The sequence below is a fragment of the Dendronephthya gigantea genome, unplaced genomic scaffold (genome assembly GCF_004324835.1).
Source record: "Dendronephthya gigantea isolate DGI-Jeju-01 unplaced genomic scaffold, DenGig_1.0 000249F, whole genome shotgun sequence".
In the NCBI taxonomy this organism is placed as follows: Eukaryota; Metazoa; Cnidaria; class Anthozoa; order Malacalcyonacea; family Nephtheidae; genus Dendronephthya; species Dendronephthya gigantea.
In genome coordinates, this window is record NW_021163259.1 from 87,274 (window position 1) to 106,743 (window position 19,470).

The 19,470-nt window shown below is 38.0% G+C and overlaps 43 non-coding genes across 43 annotated transcripts; 14 read left to right on the forward strand and 29 right to left on the reverse strand.

Moving 5' to 3' along the window:
* Positions 1-44: 44 nt before the first annotated feature.
* Positions 45-117, reverse strand: Trnaa-cgc. The gene has a single exon. It is a non-coding gene; the product is annotated as a tRNA-Ala (tRNA).
* Positions 118-381: 264 nt separating this feature from the next.
* Trnag-gcc lies at positions 382-452 on the forward strand. Its single transcript has one exon. It is a non-coding gene; the product is annotated as a tRNA-Gly (tRNA).
* A 145-nt stretch (positions 453-597) lies between these two features.
* Positions 598-669, forward strand: Trnae-uuc. Its single transcript has one exon. It is a non-coding gene; the product is annotated as a tRNA-Glu (tRNA).
* A 459-nt stretch (positions 670-1,128) lies between these two features.
* On the reverse strand, positions 1,129-1,201 carry Trnaf-gaa. Its single transcript has one exon. It is a non-coding gene; the product is annotated as a tRNA-Phe (tRNA).
* A 218-nt stretch (positions 1,202-1,419) lies between these two features.
* Trnah-gug lies at positions 1,420-1,506 on the reverse strand. Its single transcript is given in 2 exon segments — positions 1,420-1,455; positions 1,470-1,506. It is a non-coding gene; the product is annotated as a tRNA-His (tRNA).
* A 188-nt stretch (positions 1,507-1,694) lies between these two features.
* Trnaa-cgc lies at positions 1,695-1,767 on the reverse strand. Its single transcript has one exon. It is a non-coding gene; the product is annotated as a tRNA-Ala (tRNA).
* Positions 1,768-2,031: 264 nt separating this feature from the next.
* Trnag-gcc lies at positions 2,032-2,102 on the forward strand. The gene has a single exon. It is a non-coding gene; the product is annotated as a tRNA-Gly (tRNA).
* A 145-nt stretch (positions 2,103-2,247) lies between these two features.
* On the forward strand, positions 2,248-2,319 carry Trnae-uuc. The gene has a single exon. It is a non-coding gene; the product is annotated as a tRNA-Glu (tRNA).
* A 211-nt stretch (positions 2,320-2,530) lies between these two features.
* Trnaa-ugc lies at positions 2,531-2,603 on the reverse strand. The gene has a single exon. It is a non-coding gene; the product is annotated as a tRNA-Ala (tRNA).
* Positions 2,604-2,779: 176 nt separating this feature from the next.
* Positions 2,780-2,852, reverse strand: Trnaf-gaa. Its single transcript has one exon. It is a non-coding gene; the product is annotated as a tRNA-Phe (tRNA).
* A 218-nt stretch (positions 2,853-3,070) lies between these two features.
* Trnah-gug lies at positions 3,071-3,157 on the reverse strand. Its single transcript is given in 2 exon segments — positions 3,071-3,106; positions 3,121-3,157. It is a non-coding gene; the product is annotated as a tRNA-His (tRNA).
* Positions 3,158-3,346: 189 nt separating this feature from the next.
* On the reverse strand, positions 3,347-3,419 carry Trnaa-cgc. The gene has a single exon. It is a non-coding gene; the product is annotated as a tRNA-Ala (tRNA).
* Positions 3,420-3,683: 264 nt separating this feature from the next.
* Positions 3,684-3,754, forward strand: Trnag-gcc. Its single transcript has one exon. It is a non-coding gene; the product is annotated as a tRNA-Gly (tRNA).
* A 145-nt stretch (positions 3,755-3,899) lies between these two features.
* On the forward strand, positions 3,900-3,971 carry Trnae-uuc. Its single transcript has one exon. It is a non-coding gene; the product is annotated as a tRNA-Glu (tRNA).
* Positions 3,972-4,182: 211 nt separating this feature from the next.
* Positions 4,183-4,255, reverse strand: Trnaa-ugc. Its single transcript has one exon. It is a non-coding gene; the product is annotated as a tRNA-Ala (tRNA).
* Positions 4,256-4,431: 176 nt separating this feature from the next.
* Positions 4,432-4,504, reverse strand: Trnaf-gaa. The gene has a single exon. It is a non-coding gene; the product is annotated as a tRNA-Phe (tRNA).
* A 218-nt stretch (positions 4,505-4,722) lies between these two features.
* On the reverse strand, positions 4,723-4,809 carry Trnah-gug. The gene is given in 2 exon segments: positions 4,723-4,758; positions 4,773-4,809. It is a non-coding gene; the product is annotated as a tRNA-His (tRNA).
* Positions 4,810-5,243: 434 nt separating this feature from the next.
* Positions 5,244-5,316, reverse strand: Trnaf-gaa. The gene has a single exon. It is a non-coding gene; the product is annotated as a tRNA-Phe (tRNA).
* Positions 5,317-5,534: 218 nt separating this feature from the next.
* Trnay-gua lies at positions 5,535-5,621 on the reverse strand. The gene is given in 2 exon segments: positions 5,535-5,570; positions 5,585-5,621. It is a non-coding gene; the product is annotated as a tRNA-Tyr (tRNA).
* A 298-nt stretch (positions 5,622-5,919) lies between these two features.
* Positions 5,920-5,992, reverse strand: Trnaf-gaa. Its single transcript has one exon. It is a non-coding gene; the product is annotated as a tRNA-Phe (tRNA).
* A 174-nt stretch (positions 5,993-6,166) lies between these two features.
* Positions 6,167-6,253, reverse strand: Trnay-gua. Its single transcript is given in 2 exon segments — positions 6,167-6,202; positions 6,217-6,253. It is a non-coding gene; the product is annotated as a tRNA-Tyr (tRNA).
* A 167-nt stretch (positions 6,254-6,420) lies between these two features.
* Trnaa-cgc lies at positions 6,421-6,493 on the reverse strand. Its single transcript has one exon. It is a non-coding gene; the product is annotated as a tRNA-Ala (tRNA).
* Positions 6,494-6,973: 480 nt separating this feature from the next.
* On the forward strand, positions 6,974-7,045 carry Trnae-uuc. The gene has a single exon. It is a non-coding gene; the product is annotated as a tRNA-Glu (tRNA).
* Positions 7,046-7,506: 461 nt separating this feature from the next.
* On the reverse strand, positions 7,507-7,579 carry Trnaf-gaa. The gene has a single exon. It is a non-coding gene; the product is annotated as a tRNA-Phe (tRNA).
* A 174-nt stretch (positions 7,580-7,753) lies between these two features.
* Trnay-gua lies at positions 7,754-7,840 on the reverse strand. Its single transcript is given in 2 exon segments — positions 7,754-7,789; positions 7,804-7,840. It is a non-coding gene; the product is annotated as a tRNA-Tyr (tRNA).
* A 3,396-nt stretch (positions 7,841-11,236) lies between these two features.
* Trnaa-cgc lies at positions 11,237-11,309 on the reverse strand. Its single transcript has one exon. It is a non-coding gene; the product is annotated as a tRNA-Ala (tRNA).
* Positions 11,310-11,573: 264 nt separating this feature from the next.
* On the forward strand, positions 11,574-11,644 carry Trnag-gcc. Its single transcript has one exon. It is a non-coding gene; the product is annotated as a tRNA-Gly (tRNA).
* A 145-nt stretch (positions 11,645-11,789) lies between these two features.
* Positions 11,790-11,861, forward strand: Trnae-uuc. The gene has a single exon. It is a non-coding gene; the product is annotated as a tRNA-Glu (tRNA).
* A 465-nt stretch (positions 11,862-12,326) lies between these two features.
* Positions 12,327-12,399, reverse strand: Trnaf-gaa. Its single transcript has one exon. It is a non-coding gene; the product is annotated as a tRNA-Phe (tRNA).
* A 174-nt stretch (positions 12,400-12,573) lies between these two features.
* Positions 12,574-12,660, reverse strand: Trnay-gua. Its single transcript is given in 2 exon segments — positions 12,574-12,609; positions 12,624-12,660. It is a non-coding gene; the product is annotated as a tRNA-Tyr (tRNA).
* Positions 12,661-12,827: 167 nt separating this feature from the next.
* On the reverse strand, positions 12,828-12,900 carry Trnaa-cgc. The gene has a single exon. It is a non-coding gene; the product is annotated as a tRNA-Ala (tRNA).
* A 264-nt stretch (positions 12,901-13,164) lies between these two features.
* Trnag-gcc lies at positions 13,165-13,235 on the forward strand. Its single transcript has one exon. It is a non-coding gene; the product is annotated as a tRNA-Gly (tRNA).
* Positions 13,236-13,916: 681 nt separating this feature from the next.
* Trnaf-gaa lies at positions 13,917-13,989 on the reverse strand. The gene has a single exon. It is a non-coding gene; the product is annotated as a tRNA-Phe (tRNA).
* A 174-nt stretch (positions 13,990-14,163) lies between these two features.
* Trnay-gua lies at positions 14,164-14,250 on the reverse strand. Its single transcript is given in 2 exon segments — positions 14,164-14,199; positions 14,214-14,250. It is a non-coding gene; the product is annotated as a tRNA-Tyr (tRNA).
* Positions 14,251-14,417: 167 nt separating this feature from the next.
* Positions 14,418-14,490, reverse strand: Trnaa-cgc. Its single transcript has one exon. It is a non-coding gene; the product is annotated as a tRNA-Ala (tRNA).
* Positions 14,491-14,754: 264 nt separating this feature from the next.
* Trnag-gcc lies at positions 14,755-14,825 on the forward strand. The gene has a single exon. It is a non-coding gene; the product is annotated as a tRNA-Gly (tRNA).
* A 145-nt stretch (positions 14,826-14,970) lies between these two features.
* Trnae-uuc lies at positions 14,971-15,042 on the forward strand. The gene has a single exon. It is a non-coding gene; the product is annotated as a tRNA-Glu (tRNA).
* A 461-nt stretch (positions 15,043-15,503) lies between these two features.
* Trnaf-gaa lies at positions 15,504-15,576 on the reverse strand. The gene has a single exon. It is a non-coding gene; the product is annotated as a tRNA-Phe (tRNA).
* Positions 15,577-15,749: 173 nt separating this feature from the next.
* Trnay-gua lies at positions 15,750-15,836 on the reverse strand. Its single transcript is given in 2 exon segments — positions 15,750-15,785; positions 15,800-15,836. It is a non-coding gene; the product is annotated as a tRNA-Tyr (tRNA).
* Positions 15,837-16,338: 502 nt separating this feature from the next.
* Positions 16,339-16,409, forward strand: Trnag-gcc. The gene has a single exon. It is a non-coding gene; the product is annotated as a tRNA-Gly (tRNA).
* Positions 16,410-16,554: 145 nt separating this feature from the next.
* Trnae-uuc lies at positions 16,555-16,626 on the forward strand. Its single transcript has one exon. It is a non-coding gene; the product is annotated as a tRNA-Glu (tRNA).
* Positions 16,627-16,837: 211 nt separating this feature from the next.
* On the reverse strand, positions 16,838-16,910 carry Trnaa-ugc. The gene has a single exon. It is a non-coding gene; the product is annotated as a tRNA-Ala (tRNA).
* Positions 16,911-17,082: 172 nt separating this feature from the next.
* Positions 17,083-17,155, reverse strand: Trnaf-gaa. Its single transcript has one exon. It is a non-coding gene; the product is annotated as a tRNA-Phe (tRNA).
* Between the last annotated feature and the right edge of the window lie 2,315 nt (positions 17,156-19,470).

Below are 19,470 nucleotides of genomic sequence, written 5' to 3' on the forward strand. Positions count from 1 at the left end.
AACGGTTTTCTGAAGAATGATTTGAGATCCAAAGCGTAAAATTTTGGAGGATACGGGTGTCGATCCCGCTACCTCGCGCATGCGAAGCGCGCGCTCTACCATTTGAGCTAATCCCCCAATTGCTGCCTTACCTTAGATCTCTTCCAGCAATGGGTAAAATATAGATCACTCTATAAGATATTAAAAATTGAATTTCAAAGTCGGATTCGTGTAGCATGGGACCTAATTTATGGGTGTAATGCCAACATTTTCTTGAACATGTATCGAAAAATATATGCACAATTGATAATGAACTCCTGTAAAACAAAATACGTTGCTTGAAAATATGTTTCATACAGCATGGTAAGGCGATTGCCGAAATTGACAACGATATGTGCCGTTGCGCTGGTGGTTCAGTGGTAGAATTCTCGCCTGCCACGCGGGAGACCGGGGATCGATTCCCCGCTAGCGCATGCAATTCCTCCTCGGATGCATTGTCCTCATCAATAACACCCATCATGTGGTTTCTTTTTCGCACTTGCTGTATCGTACCAAAATCATCAGAAGAAACGGGTAATTTTGAAATAAAAAGACACTGTTACGTAAAGCATAGCAACTTCCCATGTGGTCTAGTGGCTAGGATCTGGCGTTTTCACCGCCATGGCCCGGGTTCGATTCCCGGCTTGGGAAACCCTTTTTTATAATTATGAGTCAAGAAGGGTTCACGGCAATACATTTAACACATGAATGAGTATCACTGCAGGTCACGAATACTGACAAAGATAGGAAGAATCGCGTTTCATTGAGTTTGTTAAAAAGAAAATTGATATTTTGAACGAAGAAAGTTGAGTTGCGTTTTCGAGAATTTAATGTGTTTTTAATTGATTGCATAGGAAAAATATGGAGGATGCGGGCTTCGATCCCGCTACCTCGCGCATGCAAAGCGCGCGCTCTTCCATTTGAGCTAATCCCCACAGCCGCCGTAACGCATTGAAATCCATCGTTACAATGACACTGACATATGTATTTTGGTTTTTTTACATTTGATTACCCAAACGAACTATTTGCCAAAACCTTAAAATGAAAGCAATATTTTCAATATTTTGCAGACATACCAAGCTAACCGGCAAAATATTTCAAATTATTTCCTGCCGAAACCCGGAATTGAACCAGGGACCTTCAGATCTTCAGTCTGACGCTCTCCCAACTGAGCTATTTCGGCATACAGCTGAAAACAGCAATTCATATTGTTCAGGTGTTTTCGATCATCCACCTAGCTCCCTAGCTGCACACAACAACGGAGCCGATACTGGGCAATTTCAAAATGTAAGGTTATGATAAATATGCATACATTAATTTAATAAATTTCTACTCCATTGCCAGTATATCAATCGGACATAGGGAAGTAAAATATTTTTCAAAACATTTTCCATGCAACTGTCCTTCTAACCGGATTTGAACCAGTGACCTAGGGATGTTTGCTTACTTATCCACAGTCCCCCGCTCTACCAACTGAGCTATCGAACGCTGATGACGTCCAGCTTCATTATTGATCAATCTCATTTTCATACAATTGTTAATTCTATTAATTGGAATTTTGATAATATTATTAAAAACTTAGGTATAAATATTATTTTTAAAAATATTACCAACAAATCTTTAACGGAAAGCAACGGTTTTCTGAAGAATGATTTGAGATCCAAAGCGTAAAATTTTGGAGGATACGGGTGTCGATCCCGCTACCTCGCGCATGCGAAGCGCGCGCTCTACCATTTGAGCTAATCCCCCAATTGCTGCCTTACCTTAGATCTCTTCCAGCAATGGGTAAAATATAGATCACTCTATAAGATATTAAAAATTGAATTTCAAAGTCGGATTCGTGTAGCATGGGACCTAATTTATGGGTGTAATGCCAACATTTTCTTGAACATGTATCGAAAAATATATGCACAATTGATAATGAACTCCTGTAAAACAAAATACGTTGCTTGAAAATATGTTTCATACAGCATGGTAAGGCGATTGCCGAAATTGACAACGATATGTGCCGTTGCGCTGGTGGTTCAGTGGTAGAATTCTCGCCTGCCACGCGGGAGACCGGGGATCGATTCCCCGCTAGCGCATGCAATTCCTCCTCGGATGCATTGTCCTCATCAATAACACCCATCATGTGGTTTCTTTTTCGCACTTGCTGTATCGTACCAAAATCATCAGAAGAAACGGGTAATTTTGAAATAAAAAGACACTGTTACGTAAAGCATAGCAACTTCCCATGTGGTCTAGTGGCTAGGATCTGGCGTTTTCACCGCCATGGCCCGGGTTCGATTCCCGGCTTGGGAAACCCTTTTTTATAATTATGAGTCAAGAAGGGTTCACGGCAATACATTTAACACATGAATGAGTATCACTGCAGGTCACGAATACTGACAAAGATAGGAAGAATCGCGTTTCATTGAGTTTGTTAAAAAGAAAATTGATATTTTGAACGAAGAAAGTTGAGTTGCGTTTTCGAGAATTTAATGTGTTTTTAATTGATTGCATAGGAAAAATATGGAGGATGCGGGCTTCGATCCCGCTACCTCGCGCATGCAAAGCGCGCGCTCTTCCATTTGAGCTAATCCCCCACAGCCGCCGTAACGCATTGAAATCCATCGTTACAATGACACTGACATATGTATTTTGGTTTTTTTACATTTGATTACCCAAACGAACTATTTGCCAAAACCTTAAAATGAAAGCAATATTTTCAATATTTTGCAGACATACCAAGCTAACCGGCAAAATATTTCAAATTATTTCCTGCCGAAACCCGGAATTGAACCAGGGACCTTCAGATCTTCAGTCTGACGCTCTCCCAACTGAGCTATTTCGGCATACAGCTGAAAACAGCAATTCATATTGTTCAGGTGTTTTCGATCATCCACCTAGCTCCCTAGCTGCACACAACAACGGAGCCGATACTGGGCAATTTCAAAATGTAAGGTTATGATAAATATGCATACATTAATTTAATAAATTTCTACTCCATTGCCAGTATATCAATCGGACATAGGGAAGTAAAATATTTTTCAAAACATTTTCCATGCAACTGTCCTTCTAACCGGATTTGAACCAGTGACCTAGGGATGTTTGCTTACTTATCCACAGTCCCCCGCTCTACCAACTGAGCTATCGAACGCTGATGACGTCCAGCTTCATTATTGATCAATCTCATTTTTCATACAATTGTTAATTCTATTAATTGGAATTTTGATAATATTATTAAAAACTTAGGTATAAATATTATTTTTAAAAATATTACCAACAAATCTTTAACGGAAAGCAACGGTTTTCTGAAGAATGATTTGAGATCCAAAGCGTAAAATTTTGGAGGATACGGGTGTCGATCCCGCTACCTCGCGCATGCGAAGCGCGCGCTCTACCATTTGAGCTAATCCCCCAATTGCTGCCTTACCTTAGATCTCTTCCAGCAATGGGTAAAATATAGATCACTCTATAAGATATTAAAAATTGAATTTCAAAGTCGGATTCGTGTAGCATGGGACCTAATTTATGGGTGTAATGCCAACATTTTCTTGAACATGTATCGAAAAATATATGCACAATTGATAATGAACTCCTGTAAAACAAAATACGTTGCTTGAAAATATGTTTCATACAGCATGGTAAGGCGATTGCCGAAATTGACAACGATATGTGCCGTTGCGCTGGTGGTTCAGTGGTAGAATTCTCGCCTGCCACGCGGGAGACCGGGGATCGATTCCCCGCTAGCGCATGCAATTCCTCCTCGGATGCATTGTCCTCATCAATAACACCCATCATGTGGTTTCTTTTTCGCACTTGCTGTATCGTACCAAAATCATCAGAAGAAACGGGTAATTTTGAAATAAAAAGACACTGTTACGTAAAGCATAGCAACTTCCCATGTGGTCTAGTGGCTAGGATCTGGCGTTTTCACCGCCATGGCCCGGGTTCGATTCCCGGCTTGGGAAACCCTTTTTTATAATTATGAGTCAAGAAGGGTTCACGGCAATACATTTAACACATGAATGAGTATCACTGCAGGTCACGAATACTGACAAAGATAGGAAGAATCGCGTTTCATTGAGTTTGTTAAAAAGAAAATTGATATTTTGAACGAAGAAAGTTGAGTTGCGTTTTCGAGAATTTAATGTGTTTTTAATTGATTGCATAGGAAAAATATGGAGGATGCGGGCTTCGATCCCGCTACCTCGCGCATGCAAAGCGCGCGCTCTTCCATTTGAGCTAATCCCCCACAGCCGCCGTAACGCATTGAAATCCATCGTTACAATGACACTGACATATGTATTTTGGTTTTTTTACATTTGATTACCCAAACGAACTATTTGCCAAAACCTTAAAATGAAAGCAATATTTTCAATATTTTGCAGACATACCAAGCTAACCGGCAAAATATTTCAAATTATTTCCTGCCGAAACCCGGAATTGAACCAGGGACCTTCAGATCTTCAGTCTGACGCTCTCCCAACTGAGCTATTTCGGCATACAGCTGAAAACAGCAATTCATATTGTTCAGGTGTTTTCGATCATCCACCTAGCTCCCTAGCTGCACACAACAACGGAGCCGATACTGGGCAATTTCAAAATGTAAGGTTATGATAAATATGCATACATTAATTTAATAAATTTCTACTCCATTGCCAGTATATCAATCGGACATAGGGAAGTAAAATATTTTTCAAAACATTTTCCATGCAACTGTCCTTCTAACCGGATTTGAACCAGTGACCTAGGGATGTTTGCTTACTTATCCACAGTCCCCCGCTCTACCAACTGAGCTATCGAACGCTGATGACGTCCAGCTTCATTATTGATCAATCTCATTTTTCATACAATTGTTAATTCTATTAATTGGAATTTTGATAATATTATTAAAAACTTAGGTATAAATATTATTTTTAAAAATATTACCAACAAATTTTTAACGGAAAGCAACGGTTTTCTGAAGAATGATTTGAGAACCAAAGCAAAAAGTTTTGGAGGATGCGGGCGTCGATCCCGCTGCCTTGCGCATGCGAAGCGCGCGCTCTACCATTTGAGCTAATCCCCCACAGCCGCCGTAGCGCATTGAAATCCATCGTTACAATGACACATATGTATTTTGGTTTTTTTACATTTGATTACCCAAACGAACTATTTTCCAAAACCTTAAAATGAAAGCAATATTTTCAATATTTTGCAGACATACCAAGCTAACCGGCAAAATATTTCAAATTATTTCCTGCCGAAACCCGGGATTGAACCAGGGACCTTCAGATCTTCAGCCTGATGCTCTTCCAACTGAGCTATTTCGGCATACAGCTGAAAACGGCAATTCATATTGTTCAGGTGTTTTCGATCATCCACCTAGTTCCCTAGCTGCACACAACAACGGAGCTGATAATGGGCAATTTCAAAATGTCAGGTTATGATAAATATGCATACATTAATTTAATAAATTTCTACTCCATTGCCAGTATATCAATCGGACATAGGGAAGTAAAATATTTTTCAAAACATTTTCCATGCAATTGTCCTTCGAACCGGATTTGAACCAGTGACCTAGGGATGTTTGCTTAATTATCTACAGTCCCCCGCTCTACCAACTGAGCTATCGAAGGCTGATGACGTCCAGCTTCATTATTGATCAATCACATTTGTCATACAATTGTTAATTCTATTAATTGGAATTTTGATAATATTATTAAAAACTTAGGTATAAATATTTTTTTTAAAAATATTATCAACAAATCTTTAACGGAAAGCAACGGTTTTCTGAAGAATGATTTGAGATCCAAAGCGTAAAATTTTGGAGGATACGGGCGTCGAACTATTTGCCAAAACCCCAAAATGAAAGCAATATTTTCAACATTTTGCAGACATACCAAGCTAACCGGCAAAATATTTCAAATTATTTCCTGCCGAAACCCGGGATTGAACCAGGGACCTTCAGATCTTCAGTCTGACGCTCTCCCAACTGAGCTATTTCGGCATACAGCTGAAAACGGCAATTCATATTGTTCAGGTGTTTTCGATCATCCACCTAGTTCCCTAGCTGCACACAACAACGGAGCCGATACTGGGCAATTTCAAAATGTCAGGTTATGATAAATATGCATACATTAATTTAAGTAAAATATTTTTCAAAACATTTTCCATGCAACTGTCCTTCGAACCGGATTTGAACCAGTGACCTAGGGATGTTTGCTTATTTATCTACAGTCCCCCGCTCTACCAACTGAGCTATCGAAGGCTGATGACATCCAGCTTCATTATTATTGTTAATTCTATTAATTGGAATTTTGATAATATTATTAAAAACTTAGGTATAAATATTATTTTTAAAAATATTACCAACAAATGTTTAACGGAAAGCAATGGTTTTCTGAAGAATGATTTGAGATCCAAAGCGTAAAATTTTGGAGGATGCGGGCGTCGATCCCGCTACCTCGCGCATGCGAAGCGCGCGCTCTACCATTTGAGCTAATCCCCCAGTTACTGCCTTTCTTTAGATCTCTTCCAGCAATGGGTAAAAGATAGATCACTCTATAAGATATAAAAAATTGAATTTCATAGTCAGATTCGTGTATTATGGGACCTAATTTATGGGTGTAATGCCATAATTTTCTTGAACATGTATCGAAAAATATATGCACAATTGATAATGAACTCCTGTAAAACAAAATACCTTGATTGAAAATATGTTTCATACAGCGAGGTGAGGCGATTGCCGAAATTGACAACGATATGTGCCGTTGCGCTGGTGGTTCAGTGGTAGAATTCTCGCCCGCCACGTAGGAGACCGGGATTCGATTCCCCGCTAGAGCATGCAATTCCTCCTCGGATGCATTGTCCTCATCAATAACACCCATCATGTGGTTTCTTTTTCGCACATGCTGTATCGTACCAAAATCATCAGAAGAAACGCGTAATTTTGAAATAAAACGAAACTGTTACGTAAATCATAGCAACTTCCCATGTGGTCAAGTGGCTAGGATCTGGTGTTTTCACCGCTATGGCCCGGGTTCGATTCCCGGCTTGGGAAACCCTTTTTTATAATTATCAGTCAAGAAGGGTTCACGGCAATACATTTAACACATGAATGAGTATCATTGCAGGACACGAATACTGACAAGGATAGGAAGAATCGCGTTTCATCGAGTTTGTTAAAAAAAAATTTGATATTTTGAACGAATAAAGTTGAGTTGCGTTTTCGAGAATTTAATGTGTTTTTAATTGATTGCATATATAGGAAAAAATATGGAGGATTCGGGCATCGATCCCGCTACCTCGCGCATGCAAAGCGCGCGCTCTTCCATTTGAGCTAATCCCCCACAGCCGGCGTAACGCATTGAAATACATCGTTACAATGACACATATGTATTTTGGTTTTTTTACATTTGATTACCCAAACGAACTATTTGCAAAAACCCCAAAATGAAATTAATATTTTCAATATTTTGCAGACATACCAAGCTAACCGGCAAAATATTTCAAATTATTTCCTGCCGAAACCCGGGATTGAACCAGGGACCTTCAGATCTTCAGTCTGACGCTCTCCCAACTGAGCTATTTCGGCATACACCTGAAAACGGCAATTCACATTGTTCAGGTGTTTTCGATCATCCACCTAGTTCCCTAGCTGCCCAAAACAACGGAGCCGATACTGGGCAATTTCAAAATGTCAGGTTATGATAAATATGCATACATTAATTTAAGTAAAATATTTTTCAAAACATTTTCCATGCAACTGTCCTTCGAACCGGATTTGAACCAGTGACCTAGGGATGTTTGCTTACTTATCTACAGTCCCCCGCTCTACCAACTGAGCTATCGAAGGCTGATGACATCCAGCTTCATAATTATTGTTAATTCTATTAATTGGAATTTTGATAATATTATTAAAAAATTAGGTATAAATATTATTTGCTGCCGTGCACCAGCGCGGCAGCACACTATTCTTGCACGTATATATAGTCGAAATCTCGATTTTTTGTCTGTCCTTCTGTCTGTCACAGATTTCCGGGGGGTTTTTTTACGGAATGAGGGGGAGCGTCAATTTTTCATATTTCACCCATATGCTGCTAAATATCGAAAGAAAATTTTGTAAATAGGCCCTTCCATACGGCTGATTTACATCAAAGTAAAGAACATATTTGTCAATTTGTGTTCAATATAGAGGTAAGCAATAGGGCTGTTTATTCGAGCGAAAATAAGCCGTTTATTTCGAGCTAAAATAAGCCGCGGCTTAAATTATATGGGATATTGTTTAAATTATTGATCGCAAGTTGATCGCAATCATCGCATGCAAACACTCGTATAAACGACTGAAATTCGCTGTCGCAAGTCCCGGCCGCCAAGACAGTTTTTGCAGTCTAAATTGATGCTGAACACCAATGTTTAATTTAGGATGTGGCCGCCGCGACTTAAATTAGCCGGGGCTTATTTTGGACGAGCTCTACGAAGGGCTGGGTTTATAAGTTTATTTAGGCCACGATTTATTTTCGCTCGTATAAATGGCCCTAATGTATAGATTGATCAAACAACTTTGAATGTCTTACTGCGACTAAAATAATGTAATTAACAGCTCTAAATAATGGCCTAATTGTTCTAGACCAGGTGTTGATCTATTATCTTTCTCTGTGGACAATGATTGTGATATAGCCTGTACAAAATAAAATTACTAACAATAATGAAAATGTTTCAGTTGTACAGAGACAGAGGAATAAAATTATGGGGAGACATCACATGTCTTTCACTATTTGTTTGAGGCATACCACATTTGGAATCCATTGCTTGTAATAATTTCTATATGGTTTCATCCTTTTATATGTGCATATAGTACCAAATGTAATTTTATTTTAATTTGATAAAATGTTGCAAAAGTGCTTAGCATGTGTTGTTTCGATTCTCAATCAATGGTAAAAATTTAATATACTATAGCTGCTTTTGTCTACTCTGTTACTTTGTTTAACATCAGAAACGTAGAGCCGGAGCCAGTGGTACAAAGAACAGTTATGTATAACTAAAAGACCCAGGTGTTGATCTATTATCTTTCTCTGTGGACAATGATTGTGATATAGCCTGTACAAAATAAAATTACTAACAATAATGAAAATATTTCAGTTGAACAGAGACAGAGGAATAAAATTATGGGGAGACACTATCAATAATGAAAATGTTTCAGTTGTACATCAGGACAGAGGAATAAAATTATGGGGAGACATTACAAATTGTCTTTCACTATTTGTTTCAGGCATACCACATTTGGAATCCATTGGTTGTAATAAATAATAATTTCTATACGGTTTCATCTTTTTATATGTGCATATAGTACCAAATGTAATTTTATTTTAATTTGATAAAATGTTGCAAAAGTGCTTAGCATGTGATTGTGTTGTTTTGATTTTCAATCAATGGTAACAATTTAATATACTATAGCTACTTTTGTCTACTCTGTTACTTTGTTTAACATCAGAAAGGTAGAGCCAGAGCCAGTGGTATAAAGAACAGTTATGTATAAGTATAGTTAGGCAAAAAATTAGCTAAAAAGAAATGTGTAGCTTGATCAAAAACAACTTTAAATGTCTTACTGCAACTAAAATAATGTAATTAACAGCTCTAAATAGTGGCTTAATTGTTCTAGACCCAGGTGTTGATCTATTATCTTTCTCTGTGGACAATGATTGTGATATAGCCTGTACAAAATAAAATTATTAGCAACAATGAAAATGTTTCAGTTGTACATCAGGGCAGAGGTATAAAATTATTCGGAGACATTACATGTTTTTCACTAATAATTTGTTTGAGGCATACCACATTTGGAATCCATTGCTTGTAATAATTTCTATATGGTTTCATCCTTTTGTATGTGCATATAGTACCAAATATAATTTTATTTTAATTTGATAACATGTTGCAAAAGTGCTTAGCATGTATTGTTTTGATTTTCAATCAATGGTAACAATTTAATATACTATAGCTGCTTTTGTACTCAGTTACATTGTTTAACATCAGAAAGGTAGAGCCGGAGCCAGTGGTATAAAGAACAGTTATATATAAGTATAGTTAGGAAAGAAATTAGCTAAAAAGAATTGTGAATTTTGGAGTTCACTACAATTTAGAAGTTAAGAGTTTTACACAAATGACCGCAGGATTGGTCCAATGGAGTCAACCATAGTGTGGACATAATAAAAAATAAAAAGTAAACATGTATTTCAGTTTGTATTAAAAACAGCACAGCTATATTTCAACAACACAAATTATTTTATACCCCAAGTAAAACAACCTGAACTAAAAGAAGAAAATCTGAATTCTATATAATTCAATTATTACTGATGACAAACAGTTATCTGCCAATGATTGTTGTTAAAATAAAAGTACAAAACCTCTTAACAAATCCCACTTGAAACTGTTTTTTTCTATAGTGCAAATTATTTTCTATCCCAACTAAAACAACAAGAACTAAAGAACAAAATCTGAATTCTATATATAATCCAATTTAATTCCAAGCAGGATACAACTTGAAGCTTATGACAAACAGCTATCTGCCAAAGGTTTAATTGTTGTTGAAGCAACCTCTAAACAAATCCCACTTGAAAATAAATTGAATATATGTATATGCTGCTATTATGCTATTCTGGCGACCAGTAGAGTACATGATAAAATATTTAAGTTTTGAAACTGATCTAGTTAAAAACATTCCAAGTTTAAAGCGGTAAAATTCTTTAAATACAACTTAAATTTCGGATCGGCTGTAAACTGCAAGCCTCCATCAGAGCAATCATGTAAATAAAAACAATTCAACATGATTCATGTTGAATTGTTTTTATAATGCTTGCTGGTCTAGTTGACTTGATTAAGGCTGCTTTTGCACGGTCAAATACTTTTTGACAAATTTCTCATCTTGACGCATGTGATATTGAGCGTATTCAAGCACAAAACATTATGGTTGCTCATTGAAGCAAATTTTAAAAGACATTCATAACTCATCTACTTTACATACAACAGAAGAAAAAAGCAACCAAAAGGCAAATAACAGGATGAAATTCAGCATGTTCATTAACCGTGTCTGTGCTAAAGTAATCACCGATCGTTGTTTGTACAAAATGCTTTTTGCGCCTGGCAGCACTCCCCTTGCGATAGTAACTTCTAGTTTTAAAAATATTACCAACAAATGTTTAACGGAAAGCAATGGTTTTCTGAAGAATGATTTGAGATCCAAAGCGTAAAATTTTGGAGGATGCGGGCGTCGATCCCGCTACCTCGCGCATGCGAAGCGCGCGCTCTACCATTTGAGCTAATCCCCCAGTTACTGCCTTTCTTTAGATCTCTTCCAGCAATGGGTAAAAGATAGATCACTCTATAAGATATAAAAAATTGAATTTCATAGTCAGATTCGTGTAGCATGGGACCTAATTTATGGGTGTAATGCCATAATTTTCTTGAACATGTATCGAAAAATATATGCACAATTGATAATGAACTGCTGTAAAACAAAATACCTTGATTGAAAATATGTTTCATACAGCGGGGTGAGGCGATTGCCGAAATTGACAACGATATGTGCCGTTGCGCTGGTGGTTCAGTGGTAGAATTCTCGCCCGCCACGTAGGAGACCGGGGTTCGATTCCCCGCTAGCGCAAACAATTCCTCCTCGGATGCATTGTCCTCATCAATAACACCCATCATGTGGTTTCTTTTTCGCACATGCTGTATCGTACCAAAATCATCAGAAGAAACGGGTAATTTTGAAATAAAACGAAACTGTTACGTAAATCATAGCAACTTCCCATGTGGTCTAGTGGCAAGGATCTGGTGTTTTCACCGCCATGGCCCGGGTTCGATTCCCGGCTTGGGAAACCCTTTTTTATAATTATCAGTCAAGAAGGGTTCACGGCAATACATTTAACACATGAATGAGTATCATTGCAGGACACGAATACTGACAAGGATAGGAAGAATCGCGTTTCATCGAGTTTGTTAAAAAAAAAATTGATATTTTGAACGAATAAAGTTGAGTTGCGTTTTCGAGAATTTAATGTGTTTTTAATTGATTGCATATATATATAGGAAAAAATATGGAGGATTCGGGCATCGATCCCGCTACCTCGCGCATGTAAAGCGCGCGCTCTTCCATTTGAGCTAATCCCCCACAGCCGGCGTAACGCATTGAAATACATCGTTACAATGACACATATGTATTTTGGTTTTTTTACATTTGATTACCCAAACGAACTATTTGCCAAAACCCCAAAATGAAATTAATATTTTGAATATTTTGCAGACATACCAAGCTAACTGGCAAAATATTTCAAATTATTTCCTGCTTAAACCCGGGATTGAACCAGGGACCTTCAGATCTTCAGTCTGACGCTCTCCCAACTGAGCTATTTCGGCATACACCTGAAAACGGCAATTCACATAGTTCAGGTGTTTTCGATCATCCACCTAGTTCCCTAGCTGCCCAAAACAACGGAGCCGATACTGGGCATATTCAAAATGTCAGGTTATGATAAATATGCATACATTAATTTAAGTAAAATATTTTTCAAAACATTTTCCATGCAACTGTCCTTCGAACCGGATTTGAACCAGTGACCTAGGGATGTTTGCTTACTTATCTACAGTCCCCCGCTCTACCAACTGAGCTATCGAAGGCTGATGACATCCAGCTTCATAATTATTGTTAATTCTATTAATTGAAATTTTGATAATATTATTAAAAAATTAGGTATAAATATTATTTTTAAAAATATTACCAACAAATGTTTAACGGAAAGCAATGGTTTTCTGAAGAATGATTTGAGATCCAAAGCGTAAAATTTTGGAGGATGCGGGCGTCGATCCCGCTACCTCGCGCATGCGAAGCGCGCGCTCTACCATTTGAGCTAATCCCCCAATTACTGCCTTTCCTTAGATCTCTTCCAGCAATGGGTAAAAGATAGATCACTCTATAAGATATAAAAAATTGAATTTCATAGTCAGATTCGTGTAGCATGGGACCTAATTTATTGATGTAATGCCATAATTTTCTTGAACATGTATCGAAAACTATATGCACAATTGATAATGAACTCCTGTAAAACAAAATACGTTGATTGAAAATATGTTTCATACAGCGGGGTAAGGGGATTGCCGAAATTGACAACGATATGTGCCGTTGCGCTGGTGGTTCAGTGGTAGAATTCTCGCCCGCCACGCGGGAGACCGGGGTTCGATTCCCCGCTAGCGCATGCAATTCCTCCTCGGATGCATTGTCCTCATCAATAACACCCATCATGTGGTTTCTTTTTCGCACTTGCTGTATCGTACCAAAATCATCAGAAGAAACGGGTAATTTTGAAATAAAACGAAACTGTTACGTAAATCATAGCAACTTCCCATGTGGTCTAGTGGCTAGGATCTGGTGTTTCACCGCCATGGCCCGGGTTCGATTCCCGGCTTGGGAAACCCTTTTTTATAATTATCAGTCAAGAAGGGTTCACGGCAATACATTTAACACATGAATGAGTATCATTGCAGGACACGAATACTGACAAGGATAGGAAGAATCGCGTTTCATCGAGTTTGTTAAAAAAAAAATTGATATTTTGAACGAATAAAGTTGAGTTGCGTTTTCGAGAATTTAATGTGTTTTTAATTGATTGCATATATATATAGGAAAAAATATGGAGGATTCGGGCATCGATCCCGCTACCTCGCGCATGCAAAGCGCGCGCTCTTCCATTTGAGCTAATCCCCCACAGCCGGCGTAACGCATTGAAATACATCGTTACAATGACACATATGTATTTTGGTTTTTTTACATTTGATTACCCAAACGAACTATTTGCCAAAACCCCAAAATGAAATTAATATTTTGAATATTTTGCAGACATACCAAGCTAACCGGCAAAATATTTCAAATTATTTCCTGCCGAAACCCGGGATTGAACCAGGGACCTTCAGATCTTCAGTCTGACGCTCTCCCAACTGAGCTATTTCGGCATACACCTGAAAACGGCAATTCACATAGTTCAGGTGTTTTCGATCATCCACCTAGTTCCCTAGCTGCCCAAAACAACGGAGCCGATACTGGGCAATTTCAAAATGTCAGGTTATGATAAATATGCATACATTAATTTAAGTAAAATATTTTTCAAAACATTTTCCATGCAACTGTCCTTCGAACCGGATTTGAACCAGTGACTTAGGGATGTTTGCTTACTTATCTACAGTCCCCCGCTCTACCAACTGAGCTATCGAAGGCTGATGACATCCAGCTTCATAATTATTGTTAATTCTATTAATTGAAATTTTGATAATATTATTAAAAAATTAGGTATAAATATTATTTTTAAAAATATTACCAACAAATGTTTAACGGAAAGCAATGGTTTTCTGAAGAATGATTTGAGATCCAAAGCGTAAAATTTTGGAGGATGCGGGCGTCGATCCCGCTACCTCGCGCATGCGAAGCGCGCGCTCTACCATTTGAGCTAATCCCCCAATTACTGCCTTTCCTTAGATCTCTTTCAGCAATGGTTAAAAGATAGATCACTCTATAAGATATAAAAAATTGAATTTCATAGTCAGATTCGTGTAGCATGGGACCTAATTTATTGATGTAATGCCATAATTTTCTTGAACATGTATCGAAAACTATATGCACAATTGATAATGAACTCCTGTAAAACAAAATACGTTGATTGAAAATATGTTTCATACAGCGGGGTAAGGGGATTGCCGAAATTGACAACGATATGTGCCGTTGCGCTGGTGGTTCAGTGGTAGAATTCTCGCCCGCCACGCGGGAGACCGGGGTTCGATTCCCCGCTAGCGCATGCAATTCCTCCTCGGATGCATTGTCCTCATCAATAACACCCATCATGTGGTTTCTTTTTCGCACTTGCTGTATCGTACCAAAATCATCAGAAGAAACGGGTAATTTTGAAATAAAACGAAACTGTTACGTAAATCATAGCAACTTCCCATGTGGTCTAGTGGCTAGGATCTGGTGTTTTCACCGCCATGGCCCGGGTTCGATTCCCGGCTTGGGAAACCCTTTTTTATAATTATCAGTCAAGAAGGGTTCACGGCAATACATTTAACACATGAATGAGTATCATTGCAGGACACGAATACTGACAAGGATAGGAAGAATCGCGTTTCATCGAGTTTGTTAAAAAAAAATTGATATTTTGAACGAATAAAGTTGAGTTGCGTTTCGAGAATTTAATGTGTTTTTAATTGATTGCATATATATATAGGAAAAATATGGAGGATTCGGGCATCGATCCCGCTACCTCGCGCATGCAAAGCGCGCGCTCTTCCATTTGAGCTAATCCCCCACAGCCGGCGTAACGCATTGAAATACATCGTTACAATGACACATATGTATTTTGGTTTTTTTACATTTGATTACCCAAACGAACTATTTGCCAAAACCCCAAAATGAAATTAATATTTTGATATTTTGCAGACATACCAAGCTAACCGGCAAAATATTTCAAATTATTTCCTGCCGAAACCCGGGATTGAACCAGGGACCTTCAGATCTTCAGTCTGACGCTCTCCCAACTGAGCTATTTCGGCATACACCTGAAAACGGCAATTCACATAGTTCAGGTGTTTTCGATCATCCACCTAGTTCCCTAGCTGCCCAAAACAACGGAGCCGATACTGGGCATATTCAAAATGTCAGGTTATGATAAATATGCATACATTAATTTAAGTAAAATTTTTTCAAAACATTTTCCATGCAACTGTCCTTCGAACCGGATTTGAACCAGTGACCTAGGGATGTTTGCTTACTTATCTACAGTCCCCCGCTCTACCAACTGAGCTATCGAAGGCTGATGACATCCAGCTTCATAATTATTGTTAATTCTATTAATTGAAATTTTGATAATATTATTAAAAATTAGGTATAAATATTATTTTTAAAAATATTACCAACAAATGTTTAACGGAAAGCAATGGTTTTCTGAAGAATGATTTGAGATCCAAAGCGTAAAATTTTGGAGGATGCGGGCGTCGATCCCGCTACCTCGCGCATGCGAGCGCGCGCTCTACCATTTGAGCTAATCCCCCAATTACTGCCTTTCCTTAGATCTCTTTCAGCAATGGTTAAAAGATAGATCACTCTATAAGATATAAAAAATTGAATTTCATAGTCAGATTCGTGTAGCATGGGACCTAATTTATTGATGTAATGCCATAATTTTCTTGAACATGTATCGAAAACTATATGCACAATTGATAATGAACTCCTGTAAAACAAAATACGTTGATTGAAAATATGTTTCATACAGCGGGGTAAGGGGATTGCCGAAATTGACAACGATATGTGCCGTTGCGCTGGTGGTTCAGTGGTAGAATTCTCGCCCGCCACGCGGGAGACCGGGGTTCGATTCCCCGCTAGCGCATGCAATTCCTCCTCGGATGCATTGTCCTCATCAATAACACCCATCATGTGGTTTCTTTTTCGCACTTGCTGTATCGTACCAAAATAAGCAGAAGAAACGGGTAATTTTGAAATAAAACGACACTGTTACGTAAAGCATAGCAAATTCCCATGTGGTCTAGTGGCTAGGATCTGGCGTTTTCACCGCCATGGCCCGGGTTCGATTCCCGGCGTGGGAAACCCTTTTTTATAATTATCAGTCAAGAAGGGTTCACGGCAATACATTTAACACATGAATGAGTATCATTGCAGGACACGAATACTGACAAGGATAGGAAGAATCGCGTTTCATCGAGTTTGTTAAAAAGAAAATTGATATTTTGAACGAATAAAGTTGAGTTGCGTTTTCGAGAAGTTAATGTGTTTTTAATTGATTGCATAGGAAAAATATGGAGGATGCGGGCATCGATCCCGCTACCTCGCGCATGCAAAGCGCGCGCTCTTCCATTTGAGCTAATCCCCCACAGCCGCCGTAACGCATTGAAATCCATCGTTACAATGACACATATGTATTTTGGTTTTTTTACATTTGATTACCCAAACGAACTATTTTCCAAAACCTTAAAATGAAAGCAATATTTTCAATATTTTGCAGACATACCAAGCTAACCGGCAAAATATTTCAAAATATTTCCTGCCGAAACCCGGGATTGAACCAGGGACCTTCAGATCTTCAGTCTGACGCTCTCCCAACTGAGCTATTTCGGCATACAGGTGAAAACGACTATTCATATTGTTCAGGCGTTTTCGATCATCCACCTAGTTCCCTAGCTGCACACAACAACGGAGCCGATACTGGGCAATTTCAAAATGTCAGGTTATGATAAATAAGCATACATATATTTAATAAATTTCTATGCCATTACCAGAATATCCATTTGATATAGGGAAGTAAAATATTTTTCAAAACATTTTCCATGCAACTGTTCTTCGAACCTGATTCGAAGGCGGATAACGGCCAGTTTCAGTATTGAAAGCTAAAGCCTCTTACAGATGAACAAGTTTTCTATAACAAGTTTTTATGCGACTAGTTTTAATTGTTCGTTTGTACGCCCAACCTTTACATTTTTTCTGTTTTTTCCAAAATCAAGTATACTAGATTTTGAACAAGTGTTCTTGTCATAGAAAAAACTGCCAAAGTACAAATTTTTCTCGTCTGTATGAGCACAGTTAATAGAATATACATGGTTTAGAGACTACATGCAAAAAATTGTTTCTAATTCGTCACGTGTCTATTGTATTTTGAGCAAATAAACCAATAGTAAGGTCTGAATTAACATGTTGTTCAAGTCACGGTTGAGGAACTAAGTCAAGCCATTGCTATTGGTTAGTTGGGCAAAAATACAATAGACATGTGACGGATAAGGAACCATTTTTTGCATAAACCTGGGGCCGATTGTTGGAAAGACGTGTAGCTTAAACGGTGGATAAGTTGAAAATGGAAAGCAAAACTATTTATTTATTGAACAACTGAGCTGAAATATTTCGATGTAAATAGCTTAATTGTCAATGGAAGTACATATTAAATGCATAAGATGCAGATTTAGTCATTCACAAGATGCATGAGAGTAATTTTAAAATTTGGCTTATGCACCGTTTAAGCTAACGCCTTTCGAACAACCGGCCCCTGGACAATAACATAGATAATGAGTTTTATTGTACTTCCATCTAGTCTCCAAGCCATGTGTATTCTAATAACTGTGGTATGAGTCAACAAAGAAAACTTGTCACATAATGTGAGCATTTGTATGCGGTAGGCCAGCGGACTATAGCATGCATTTTGCAACGCACGCTCACGTTGTCCGCTGTACAATTACATCGCTGGCTGCAAACTAAATTGTCAAAGCAAACTTGTTGAGTTGTTGGCACGGTCACAGTTCACAAGAGCAAATAAAACTTGTCAAAAAAAAACTTGTCATAGAAATTTTGTTGAAAGGACTGCATGAAAGGACTTGGACAACTCTCCAGAGACTCATTTCGGAAATTGCATACAAATATACCAACCTCTTCGGTCTCGACATAGGGCGTTTTATAAAGAATAAAGCCATTTCGCTAGAAAGCTCAATTAGTTACTTCGCGCCAACTCTTCTAACTACAACTGCATCTATCCTTGCGAAGAACGAAGCTACAGTTACAATCGGGAACCACCAGCAAATACAAAACGTTTTTACAATATTCGTCGGCTATCTGAGCACTTGAAAATCAGCAGCAGTGGACCACGGGACGACAACACCTATCTTGGCAGTAATGAATTAATTACTTTGTATGAAGTCCACACTCTTAGCACTGCTGTTTCTACATATGATTACGTCTTCTTTCACTTCGTATCATCGTATGAAGCAAAAATTTTAATTATGTCCAGGCTCTTATTATCACTCTTTGCTTACAAATGAGACGCCATCATTCACTTCGTATCATCATGTCAAGTAAAAATTATTTTTATGTCCAGGCTCGTATTATATAATAACGTTAAGAAATCAAGCAATTTCATTGTCGAGCCATGATCAATAGAGGACAGACGCACGGAATGATGTCACAGAATGATCGGTCATCGCTTTAGTACTCACAGCCAATCATATTTTAGCACATGTCTCAAGCTAGCCTGTTTAATTTCGGTTTTAGTTCTTATCACAAAACCGTCATACCGTGAATCTATAAATGAACAGGCAACGGTTCAATGTTATCAATTTGTTAACTCTCTTTCCATACATACAAGGGGGAATTTCGTCCAATCAGCAAATTTTGTTACATTTTCAGCAACCCAATCAAAATGCATAAATTTTGACTACTTCTGAAAAAAGGTACATTATTTACCATTTTACATGAAGTATTAAAAGTTTAAGCATTCTGATTGGCTTTGCCGAAAGTAGTCCAAATTAAATTACTTGAAAAAATCTGTAAAGTTTAAGGCATCAAATCAGCATCCTCAATTTCATCATCAATCATCGTTAATTGATGCTCTAAGGGTGTCTGTGTAATCACCACCAAATTCAGGCTTCTCAACCCGTACATTTCCTTGCTTC